This window comes from Ambystoma mexicanum, chromosome 2q, assembly GCF_040938575.1.
Source record: "Ambystoma mexicanum isolate Mex_15411 chromosome 2q, UKY_AmexF1_1, whole genome shotgun sequence".
Classification (NCBI taxonomy): Eukaryota; Metazoa; Chordata; class Amphibia; order Caudata; family Ambystomatidae; genus Ambystoma; species Ambystoma mexicanum.
The window spans coordinates 1,179,468,853-1,179,482,362 of NC_090924.1; the positions used below are offsets into that span (position 1 = coordinate 1,179,468,853).

General features: G+C 39.5%; 1 protein-coding gene across 2 annotated transcripts in view; it reads left to right on the top strand.

Annotated features, from left to right (window-relative positions):
- CACNB2 (calcium voltage-gated channel auxiliary subunit beta 2) overlaps positions 1-13,510 on the top strand; it is a 1,556,216-nt gene that overhangs the window by 273,977 nt on the left and 1,268,729 nt on the right. The gene's annotated exons all lie outside the window — the stretch shown is intronic.

Below are 13,510 nucleotides of genomic sequence, written 5' to 3' on the forward strand. Positions count from 1 at the left end.
ACTTGACTTTAATCTGTTTCCCTTTATGACAGCTGCATGATAAGGAAACCGTGACACAACAAATATATACATTACTCCCTCACGAAATGCATCTCTTTAAGCAGATCGTCCTCCGACCTGCACCTCAGGTATATTACTATATTCTCCAAAGCACCGCCCATGATGTACTCCTATTAGCTATCTCAGGCCTGCTATCCCCCTTGCCCACCTAGAGCAAATGGTTATGTTCAAGTACCACTACGTGATGGAACTAAAGCACTAGCCCAAGCCAGTCAGTGTTGCACAGTGGCAAGGACTTCACCCAAATCTGAGCAGGATTTCAGGTGAGGTCCACGTGTAGGCCCTGTCCTTCACCTTCCTCTTGCGACTTCCCTTTTCTATTATGGATGCCATCACAACTTTCAAGAGCCATTCTCCACCTGTCATTGAGATAGGCAACTTCCACAATCTCAATAAAAATGTGCCATCATCTTTTCCTTGAACGGCAAGCTCTTCTGTGAGTCATCTGCGCCCCCCCCCCAGGATCAGCGTTCCAAAATCACCACTAAAGGTTTCAGATTTGTTTGCAGTCCCACAACATATGTTCCACGCTGACACGTCTCTGTCCACTGCCCCACAAATGGCAGGGTCACTTGAGCCCCCACTATGAAACACTTGCCTGTGTATAGGCTCTTTGTAAATAAACATTACCATACCATACCATCCTGCCTGGCGCCCAGAACACCCTGTTTATTATTTGTGCATAGTATATTCTTATTCCCCAGTTCGTTGGGTCTGCTATTTCTGCAACAGCTGGACTACATCTGAAAGTCTATGGGCCTCATTACCCGGTATGCGGTGAGCCATGGCGCTATTAGCGCCATGGCTCATGCCGGTAAAATACCGGCACCGCCTTGGTGGAAAGGAATTTACCGCCCCATTCCAAGGTTGGAGGGGCAGTAAATCCCCCTTCCGCCATTGCCCTTCCCCATTCCCATTTCTGCCCCATAGGGCTCTATGGGAATGAGGAAGGCGCTAATTACGGCACCGCAATTTTGCGGTGCCGCAATTAGCTCCGAGGTCCCTTAGCGGGTTGGTTTTTAACGCCTGCAAAAAGCAGGCGTTAAATCCCCAAACCCGCAAAGGGACCTCGTAGTAAGGCGGTAGGGATTTACCGGTACCGGTAAATCCCTTCCGCCATCCGTGTAATGAGGCCCTATGTATTGACCATTCTCTCAATAGCCTCATATCTGATATTTGCAATGATTCATGCACTGCTGATGCCGAGTGTGGCTTTGTGCATATTTTAAGTACCTGGGACAGTAGCGCCAGGCCTCCAGTGCCACGTGCAGTTTATGGTACTCTCTGTGTGTTCATCCCTCCGTTCCTTTTTCCTTCTGCAACACTGCAGATGAGGTCCATCTTCGTCTGCCTGCCATATCCAATATCCATCAAGTATCGCTCAGGCCAAATATTGGTTTCGCTGTTGATGCAATACCTCATTAAATACGCATGGGGCTTGCCCTACATTTTTCAGCATCTCCCACCCAGCACCCCCTCTTGAACGGTGCTTTTTTCCAGCGTTTTTAGCTCTTCCTGTCCGTTGTTTTTGGTAGGGCCTAGTTAATTTACTTAAGCCCACTCTCATTCATAGCCATTGTCAGGAAGTAGATTTTCACTGTATGACAGGTGGTAGTGCAAAATTAGGGATATTCATTCCTCCACAGTCTTGTGGTAGTCATAACTTCCAGCGTGTTAGCTGCAGCAGTTTCTTACCACACAACAATGAATGAATCTTTCTCTGCTCCTGAAGACGCCCCTCCCGAAATAGCATGGACTGATATCCACTTATGACAAGCTGCGGAAACTCAATTGCATCGTTTCTAAAAAGAATTTGGGGTATATGCTAAAAGCGTTGATTATTGTAGTGCGAAATGAATGCCAATTCAGAAGCAGTGACAAGAAGGAATGGCAAAGGGAGCAAAACGTGTGTGTATGTTCTTCTTTGCAGAGCACCCTCAAATGTTTGTGATGCAAATTAGCATAGGCAAAGAATCTGAGGAAGTCCACATCGAGAAGCCAAAGGGACAAGTCAGTGTGGATGGAGGAGGAGAAGGAGGGCCATGTTGCACAATGTCAAACTCACATTTTATTCGGCTTTAACTACGATGACCAGACGTCCCGGTGTTGCAGGGACTGTCCTGGTATTTGGTGCTCTGTCCCCCTTTCTCAAGATTATGTTCCCATTGGAAACCGCAGTGGTCCCGTTTTTTGTAGTAGGTCTTCATAACTGGCAGACAGGAATGCACCATCGCACACGGAAGAAATTCTGTATTTTACAACTAAGATAGTGTTTGTTTGTGATAAATTAATTATAATATGTGTTTCTTTGAACAGTAACACGTAAACCCCCTTCTCCAAACACTACTGAAGTGTAGGGCCTTGACAACCACTTTAAAGAGTTAGTCCTACTTTTATGTTAGTTGCCCTGTCCCGGTTTTTTACTTTTTAAAGCTGGTCACCTTAGCTTTAACCCTTACATTTAAATACAAAATGTATATAGCGTTAAAACCTTGAACACTTAAGCATACACCCAAAGGCAAAATAAATCATGGTATCTTAATCCAAACCCCCTGTACAATATGTTTAACAAGCAAAAGTACCTTCCCTGTATAATAATGCTCCGGCACAGGGTTATAATAATGCCCTCATGTGCAAAGTCTTGCAGGTATAACAAGCCACACCATAGTTCATAGTAGTAACATGTGCAGACAAAATAAAGCCTCAGTGATGTCCACAATGACATTTGTGATGTAATCTTTGATGTCCTGGGTGTTAGTCTTAGCAGTGCATGGTGGTGGCATGAGTTATAATTGCTTAGCTTACCATAACTGTAGAATTTCTACGGGTTTTTGGTTTTACTTGTAACCATAATGACCCTATAATAATGTTTTTTCCCAGAATTTGATAGGTTTTTATTAGTGCATCTTACCTATAACGTCCCTTTAACAAAGTTCTTTCAGTGAATTTTATAGGTTTGTATGAGTGAAAATGGTTCATGATGTTACATCACTGTATAAAATGTATTTATAATTCATCTTTAAACACATCTTTAAACACATATGAAAGAACTATAAACCTCCTATAACAAACATATTTTTTGCAACGCAAACTGATGTGTGTAATTTTGAGCAGTGCATGCAAGTCACGGTTGAATTGCCTAGGGCATGCGGTTCGACCATCACCCAAGCCCCAGAAAACCACCCCCATTACCCATCGCATCTACCCTGAACCCTAGTTCAGTGTCCACTATACCCTCATAATCTGACCAATGGCCAGTGCTCATGTCTTCTAGCCATGGCCAGTCTCCACAATCCATGGATCATGGGCTTTGGCCATGCCACATTGCCCAACAAGCAAATGAGAGTAGACATTTGTGCTTGACGAGGGCCAGACCCCCTGCCCAGGCAGCAAAGTTATATCACTATTTTTTTGTGCTTACATTTTGACACTTTCAAAAAAGTAAAACACAGGACAAATTTGCAAAAGCATTCGTTCAGGTCCTTGCTGATTTTCCCCATGCAAGTTTGCTGCAATCCCTTCCACCGCTTCAGGCTGTAGCCGCAAGCAGAATATTTTTTCCCATTTAAATCCAGGGCTCCAGCCATGCTGAAACATTTCCCCTTGCCGCGTGCCAGACCCACTGCCCAGACACCAACATTGTAGCTGTAAAAATTATAAACCTCTGCTCCTGTATGTAAGTGGTTGAAGGGGGTGTGGCAAAACATTCTCAATTAAAATAATCAGCATATTTCTACAAGACTTTAAAACGATGCTAACCTCACAGACTGCGCTCAAACATACATATGCCTCATCTATGTGGCATTGGTTTAATAGAGTTTGAAGTTTAGAAATAAGTCAATATGCAAGACACCTGGTAAGTATTTAGAGAGTAAGATTCCTGTATTTCAATTCAACATAAAGGCAAAAGTATTGTTTGCATACAAAGAAAAGGCTGAAGAACCACGTTTTGGTAATCAATAAATCATACATAAGATGAACTTGGTCTCACTTGACATATGTGCTAGATATGCATTCAAAAAGAAGAAATTGGTTTTCGCCTCGTCATAAATCATACATAAGATAAACTTGGTCTCACTTTACATATGTGCTAGATATGCATTCAAAAAGAAAGAAATTTGTTTTCGCCTCGCCAACACGTGTTTCAACCTATCTAGGTCGTCATCAGGGCGTAAAGTTAATAATGGTTGATACTGGTTGATACAATTGACATATTCAATCAGCAATCTTTGTTGTCAGAGAGAGTCTGGGGAGGGGACAAAAACAGGCGGGGAGGAGCGGGGAAAACACAGGAAGAGACCATGTAATGGGGAAACACAAAGAGAGAAAGGAAAATGTTAATTAAGTATTAGTGACTGGATAGGTAAATTCAATCATACAAGTTAACATTTTCAAAATTAACTATATTTTTTCAATAGGAATAATTCTTGATATTCACCTGTGGGGCTTATATATGACAAAGCACCGACATTTGGCAATTTTCCAAAGTTTAAATATTGACTATGCTCATATTAATAGAGAACATTTAGTTTGCATCGGTCAAAACACCATACATACAAGCTGCCGTGATTAAAGGTGAAATTGTAGAGGGCCATGTTTATCATGAGCTAATCTCAGGGAAAAGTGATAGTATTATGTTACCTTTGGTGTAGTTATGCCTAACGTCTTTAGATCTTGTGCTTTCTTTTGGCGTCAATATGTGAGTCACATTGGTAGTCCAGAATTCGTTATTGACTGGAAATCAATTTCCTACAGGGACAAGAGAATTTGGTGTGAGCCTGAAATTTCCAGGGTCCTCACTCGATTTCAAAATACGAAATCTAGATGCTACAGCGAGTTTAGCTCTTTAATATAAGGTGTACTTGAAATGTTACCTGAAAGATCAGTAATTTTGTTGCACGTAATTGCAAATGTCCAACTTGGTTTCCCGTTATATATTCATGCCGTATTCTGAAACAATAACAAGCATGAGTATGTGTGAGTTGTAGGCATTCTGTTTATTTTAACAGTTATGTGCGATTATATGTGTAAAAGTGCCTGGTAAAACAATTTGGTCGAGATTTACCGGCCGGAGTACGGTCTTCCGAGTGTTCTCTTGCGCCGTCGGGCGAGACTGAAGCATCGGCAAACTCTTGCCGTTGCTATAGTAGCATGACGAATTCTTCCGGTCAGATGGTGCATCATGTGACCCAGAAGTGGGTGGGAGTCGCAGTCAGCTTTGTAAAGAGTACGTACAAATTTGATTGTCAGAGGGCCAGTTTCGAAAAAGTTGGGCAAATGTGTGGTTAAATTGATAGTAGTGCTGCCTTTTTCCGCAATGTAAATTCTCGAGGATCTAGGAGGTAGTCTTGTCATGTGATCAGTCACCTGACCACAGTTGCTAAGCAACTGTGGTGAAACTGGAAGGGTTCACCAGTATTCAAATTTTTCGGTCTTGTTGTATGTGTTTGACTTGGATACAAAGTAAATAGAACTAGTAATTATTTGTTTGTGAAATGAAACTTATGTTGTCACTCGGCATATTTTGAGAAAAAAGGAGTGCTTAGATAAGGGTCAGAGTCAAATGCGGTAAATCAGCCATATACATAACAAATTTACATCAATTCCATGTATCTTAAAAACGCTTCATAGGAAAACATTTAGCTCATGCTCTTTGTTAAGACCGAGAGACAGGCATCGGAGTTTGCAGATCATTTTTGCTTCCTGTTGGCGTAGTTTCAGCTCTCTGTCACCTCCTCTTGGATGTGGTTGGATTTGTTGGAGTCCGACAAATCTGATGTCTTTAGCATTATCCATTTGGTGATGTTCTTGCAAATGAGCTGCCAAAGGTAATCTAATATCTTGACTATTCAAGCTGTTAAGATGTTCCCGTATGCGGAAGCGTACTTCTCTTAGGGTACTACCAATATACATTTTTTGACACAAACATTGTATTCCTTATATGACAAACTTTGATCGGCAATCAATGAAGTCCTTAATCTTAATTTCCAGGCCAACATGGCATTTGAATATTTTCGTAGGTGATAGTGTATATTTGCAAAAGTTGCACATCCCACATTTGTAAAATCCTGCTGGCTGTGTCCTTGCCATCAGCCAGTGCTCTTGTCCAGTTGGTTCTGATTTGAGGAAAGAAGGGCATAATAAGTTTCTCAAAGTGGTGGCTTTCGTGAAAATGATGGTGGGGGATTCCGAAATATAGTTTGTTCGATCTGTGTCCAAACGTAGTAAATGCCAGTGTTTCTTCAGCATTTGGTAAATAAATGTACTATCTCGTGAGTATTTGGTAATGAAGTTTACCAATTTGGGATATTCTGTTTGCTCTTTTTCTGGTTTTGTTTCTAAAAACGTGTGTCTATGTACTTGATGAATCGAATTGGTAGTTTTTCTAATTAGGCGTTTAGAGTACCCTCTTGCCTGAAATCTTTCGCCAATGGACTTACATTCTTTTTGAAAACTGGTAAGTTCGCTACAGTTCCGTCTTGATCTGAAAATTTCTCCTCTTGGTATATTGTCTACTACACTGCGCTTATGGCTACTAGATGCATGAAGAATAGAGTTGACAGCAGTGTCCTTCCTATGTGTACATGTATGTATTGCCTCACCATCAATTTTAATTTTTAGATCTAAGAACACAATCTCATGTGTATCTATATGGCCTGTGAAGTTAATCCCAAAGGTATTATGGTTGAGGTAATGCAAAAAATCCTTAAATTCATTACTTGTGCCTTCCCATATGGCTAGAACATCATCGATGTATCTTTTCCAGGTAATGACATTATGTTGAAAGGGATTATTGTTGAAGATGTATTTCTCCTCAAAGTATGCCATAAATAAGTTGGCTAGGCTAGGGGCGTATTTTGCGCCCATCGCTATACCCTGGGTTTGTGAAAAGTATTCACCGTTGAAAATGAATTGGTTATGTGTTAAGGTAAAGTCTAAAAGTTGTTTGACCATTTGTACATGTGTGTAGTGGGAAGCAGAAAAAATCCTGAAGCTAAAGTCTATTGTTTCTAAGGCCAGGGTATGTGCAATCGATGTGTAGAGTGCTGACACATCTAATGTTACTAGAGCATAAGTCGTTTGCCATTTGATATCCTTCAAAATTTGGAGAGTGTGCATAGTGTCTTTAAGATATGCTGGAATTTTTGGTACCAGATTTTTGATGCTGCTGTCAATATAGTCGGCTAGTGCCTCTGTGGCCCCTCCCTGTCCACTCATTATCGGTCTTACTGTTGGTAAGTGTACAAAGGGTTTGTGAATTTTCGGCAAAAAGTATATGGTAGGCATTAATGGTTTGGTTACAGATAAGTATGCCTTTTCATCGTCCGTTAAAAGCCCTGGTTATACCATTCTTGTAACGTCAGTTGTAGTTCTCTCACAGTCAAATTAGTAGGGTTGCTAGGAAGTTTCTTATAACAGCCAGGGGTGGATAGGTGTTCCTCTGCCATTTTAATATAGTATGTCCTGTTAAGGATGACTATATTACCCCCTTTTCTCTGCCTCTTTTACAATAATAGACTCATCATTGCATATTTCTTGTAGTGCTTCTCGTTCATGCTTTGTCAGATTAGACTTCTTGCTGTTGATACTTGGTTTGATTCGGTCCATATGTGTTTGAATGTCCTTAGTGACTGATTTGTAGAAGATATCAATCACATTCTCACCTCCAAAGGGTGGCATAAATTTAGATTTCTTTTTATGTTCTTCCATGTCCAGATTTCAAGGGTGTATACCTAGTTCTTTCTGTATATCAAACATGGTTTTAGGATCATCTTCAGTTAGATTAGAAAGTAACTGTATATTCTCTATTTCTTGAATGCTTCTTTTACTGATAGGTAAACATTTTTCTGGCTGTGTCCATTTTGTGGGTCTGTTATGAAAAACATTCTTTAATTTGAGCTTCCTACTAAATTTATATAAGTCAATTTGGACTTCTGTCATGTCTGATTCTGTACTTGGTGCAAATGAGAGGCCATAGTTCAGCACTGTTAATTGTTGGTGAGAGAGGTGTTTATCAGATAAGTTGATAACTAGACCTTCAGTATGGGTTTGGGTCTGACATTCTTGAGACTTGATCTGGTGAATCTTTTTCCTGTATTTCTCCCATCCTCGCCCATTTTCTCCTCTCCCTCTTCCTCCTCTGATGACGTTGGAGTAGTTGGGTTTTTGGGTCCTAAAGGGACATTCTTTTGGAACCGTACTTGTTTGTTCTGAGTATTATTCAAGGTTTGGTTCCCTTTCTTATATCTTTTAATTTCTGCAAGGAAACCTCTCCTTTTGAATTGTATATGTTCAGCTGTTGTGGCTAATTCTGGGTTTTCAGTCCCCTCAGGGATTTCTGATTCGGAATCTGCATCAGAGGTAACTGGTGATATAGTCGGAGTTACAGTTTGTGATAGGTGTCCATCAAATTTGGGTTGGTATGTGTATACTCTATCGTTTAAGTAATCTTTCTCATCTCTATAAAACTTTCTAAATTTGCGTAATTTAATTTCATCTTGGTATTCCACTAATATCTGATTCATTATGGTAAAGTTTTTCTCTTTTGTGCTGTCAGCATTTGTCATTGCTGCGATTTCTGTCTTCATCTTTTTGATTTCCAAAGTCACTCTGGTATGTTCCCGCTCTGCATGTACGACCAATATTTTCATCATGTTTTCTGAACTTGTGGTAATATTGGCCTCCCAATCGGCTGCCAGAACTTGGTCGTCCTTGTTTGTGAAATCTGGAAAGATTAATATTCTCAGTCCTCTGGGTATAATATTCTGGCCAATGTAGTTTTTCAATGTAGTTTTTGAGGGAGACTTGTTCCCAGTATTTGTTTATCTCTTTTTTGCATAAGCATTCTAATTTAATGAATTTTTGTACTAATGTTTCACCAACATTTGGTCTTGTTTTGAAAGGGTTAAAGTTTTACTTTTATACAGGTGATAGTGGAAAATCACCAGTTTAACCACACAGCTGCAGCCGTCTCGATCACATTAAAATTAAAAGTAGTTCCTGTTACTTTAGTGGTGCGCACCCACAAACAAAAGGGCCACATTTTCCACAAAAAATACTAAAATATTTCTACAAGACTTAACAAACAACAACCTTTCAGCTGTTGTAACAGCTCCCACACGTCTAAGTGACTGCAACATAGGAGGTGTAACTTTACACTGACTACTGCTCCTCTTAGTAGAACACCAAAACATATTAGAGTACTACAACCTATCAGCAGAAGCTACAGCTGAAGTACGCAGAATTCTGAAGCAAATGAAAGTGCTCCTGATAGATGAAGTAAGCATGGTTTCCAACCTCATGTTGTCTTTAATTCATTTCAGAATGCAACAAGTCTTAAAAATCGACAATGAAGAACTGTTTGGAGGAAAACTCATTATTGTTTTTGGAGACCTCCTACAGTTAACACCAGTAAAAGTCAACCTATTTTCAAAACATTAGGACACAAATAATGCCGTAACACGCTCGGCAGCATTGGAAACATAAATCTCTGGCAACATTTCTACTACAGATAACTAACTCAAAAATGCATCAATCTGTAGATCTCACCTATGCTAACATTTTAAAAAGCCTTAGAACTAGTCTGCTTACTGAAGATGCAAAATCCATCTTAGACTAATCCAAGAGATATATGGGGAAAGCACAACTGCCCCACAGTTATATGTATCGGGTATCTAACCTCAGTCAATGAACTCAACAAAAGATAAAATGCTTGTCCTTAATGCCAGACCATGCAAGCTGTAGTCAATTCAATATTACAATGTTGAAAAAAGAAAGGCAACTCATAGTGCATATCAGCTCCACAGACAAACTAGAAGTGCAAAGCATGATACTCCCTACGTGTCAACAAGCAACGGCACAGCTAAATAGTTTAGAAAAATATATCTCCAATGCAGCTGGATTAGAAAAATTGTCTAAACTGCAGAGTAATTCTAAAACGTAACCTTGATGTAGAACACATTTTAGTCAATGGAGCAATTGCTACACTTGTTGGCTTCCAAAGTTATCCACATGTCAACATCCACTTTGACAAACTTGCTGAAGTTAAAACAATAGGCTGCACAATAGCATGTTTCCTTCTTTTCAAAGACATGTGCGTACACAGAGAACAGTTCTCTCTATCTCTTGCATATGCTGTCACTATTCACAAATCGCAAGGTCTAACCCTAGATCACACATTGATTGACACTGACAGCACAGTCATAGCACAGTCATAGCACTTTCAGATCTGCATACGTTCAGTGGTCTATTCCTAGTTAACTTTGATGCAAACAAAGTCAATGCAGACATTCCTTGCATCCTAGTATGCAATAGTCTACGTGCATTGCCCACCCCATCTAGATATGTACCCTGTACCTCAAAAAAGAAAACCTTTAAAAAGAAAACAAATATAAACAGAACCTATAGCAGATCTCCCTGCAATGCCGCAAAAAAAAAACAAAGAACATCTACTGCGCCATCAAATAATACAACCACCAGACTCTCTAGTAAAAAAAAACTGCATATTCATCAGAAGACAAAGAGACACATGTCTCTTTTCAAAAAAACAACTGCTGGCCCATCAAAGGATACAGAAGCACAACTCTCTGATCCATTTAAATTCAAAAACATAACTGGAGTAAATTGCTATGCAGATGAAGCAATCAAATTCTAATGCAATTGCCACCAAATGTTTACAATATTTACTTTATTGCCTCGAGCCAGTTGTGTTTGCAAATGCTCATCCTTCATAGAAATGCTACAAATAATCCTGACAGCAACTACAGTGTCTCAGATATAAGGCAAGAATTGGACTACTGTAGAGGAATAGTAAAATTCACCATAAACACATAGGAAGATCCACACAAATAGCGTATGTGCTTACTACAAGTGGTAGAAACCAAAAACATCACTATCAATTAAATGTTCCAGATTTCATACACGTTGAAACATACATGCACTCTCTGAAACCATATTTCACATGAGCACATCCATAATGTACGATTTGTGTATGCATCCATAAGACATTATGAATCCATTCCACCCACTTCTGCAGAATGCAAATCATGGCATATTATGCCCTTTTTGCAATGCAGGCAAACATTCCAGCATACAAAAAAAATCACATGGCCAATAAGTCATACTTATGCTTCTAAGGTAGAATGCAGAGGGTATGAAAAATAACTGTACACTGGCTAGCTTTACACAAGGGCAAGTGTCTCTTGGCAACAAAGCCTTCATAGCAGTAGGCATAATCTACCACACTGGTCCAACAGCCACTTCAGACCACTATACTGCACACGTCAAGAAAGTGGTTGGTTTGAATGTAATTTTAAAATCCAATATAGTTAGAATACGCCAACAGGTATCTGACTACTTTAAAGATATCCTTAATTACAACACACTTCAAACAAACATCCTATCACACTTACACTCACATAATATATCTGTGCTACCACACACATATATTTTGTAACAAATTGATCCTTTAAAACTATGTAAATGCCATAACTGTATTAACATAACAGAAAAATTGACTGCGGACTCAGCGGCACCTGCACAACTTTTTTTACACCTATAAAAACAGCTCATATAAACTTTTTTCCACTCCCCCATCCTTTCCAGGCATTCCTTTGGCCAGAAAATAACCCCACATGTATTTTCCAGACTGTTTCCTCACTGTACTGTCTGCGAACAAAGGCGGTGGTCCATGGATCCAATATGGTGACTGTTTCCAAAATTATGACACACCTCACATTTTTGAACATCCAATCAGCGTCCGTCTTTGGTGTCCATGGACACCAAGACACCCCCTGATTGGTCCATGGCATCTGCAGACTCCTAAACAGGAAATGCGTCCACGGACCGAAGCAGATATCATGAAAAAAATGTACTTACTTTTTGCCCATTTTTAAAAAAAAACAACTGTACAGATTTACACCAAACTTGCCAATGCATGCTTTTGGGACCAATCCACCGCTCCTTGTGCAATTTTGGTGAAAATCCATAGAGCAGTTTCGACTGTAGGTGCGGGCAAATTTCTTTTTCCATTATATCTATGAGGATTTCAAAAGTTTTGGCAACCCCCCCAATAACTTTGCCCCCCCTGAATGAAACTGCACTTAGCTTCGCAGAATCCTTTCAAGGTGGCCAAATACTTGTTTTGCAAAGTTTTGTAAGTGGTTTCAACCCAGCACTCCAACTAAGTCAATGCCCATCGTGAGATGCCCATCTGGAACCCTTAATTTATATATTTTTATGTCAAAAGTTCTTTTATTGCTGGACGATGTACCCTATATAACGCCCCTCTCTTTGAATCCCCCCCGGTCTCACTGAACCAAGAAGTAGGTTGTTTTGCAAAGTTAAAAGATTTATTTGATGAATTAAACAATATATATATATATATATATATATATATATCACACATTTATGAATATGAACAATATCTAGATATCACACATATTAATATTTATACAATGATCAGCAATGGGTGATATCACAACAATCAACAATCTATTTAATCAATAGGAGTATGTGTGAGAAGAACAATGTAGCAGAGAATAACTTTGTATGGGTTCAATGAAATGCAACGATATGAAATTAATGCAGCACAGAAATAAAACTTGATATGAATTCAATCAAAGACAATGTAATCATTCTTTCCCCCTGTTACTACTCAATCCCCCCTAATATGCAATATGAAGAGATGGAATGAGGGCATACAGGTTTCAGGAATATACAATCAACAATGCAGTTCAATCCCAATTCCCCAGCAAGCTTAGAGAGAACAGGAATGATTTTAAAACAGGTCAAATGCTTTTGAATGTGATTTGAAAGGAATGGGAAAAACACTGAAAATGGATTTTAATTCGCTAAGTGGGATTCAGAACTAGTGGGAGCCGCTTTGGATAGGTTCAGGTAGACACTAGCAATGATGTTTGAATGACTGGCAGATAGGAAACTGAATTCAGAAATTGCATGCAAGAAATAGCAATTTTATATGGAATGAAATTGAGCCAAAACCATAATCGCTGCAATCTTTTGAGCGCGCGAGAAATGCGATTACAGAAAAACAAGGAGTTGGAGTGCGGTTCTTAGTTCGTTTGAAAGCTGAGGATGTTAGCTTCAATTTGACATTTCGTTCATAGCATGTACACTTCAAAAGTTACAAAGGTTTTAGTAAAGGTTGATTTTTCAGAAAATATTCAAGATTTCAAATGAGAGATGCGCTGTTGAAGATTATAAACAAGGATTTCTTAACACTAAGGGAGGCTATGAAGATGCGAGATACCAAAGGTACAGCCACCAGTCAGAGGCGCCTCTGTCTGATCTTTGTCCGCTGTGACACTTCTTCAGCAACTATATTAGCGCAAAGATGATTTATCACTACAATTATCACAGGATTATGGGGATGAGAGAAGGATTCAGGATGGACAAAAGAGATTCTACAATACAATCTGGATATGTTGGA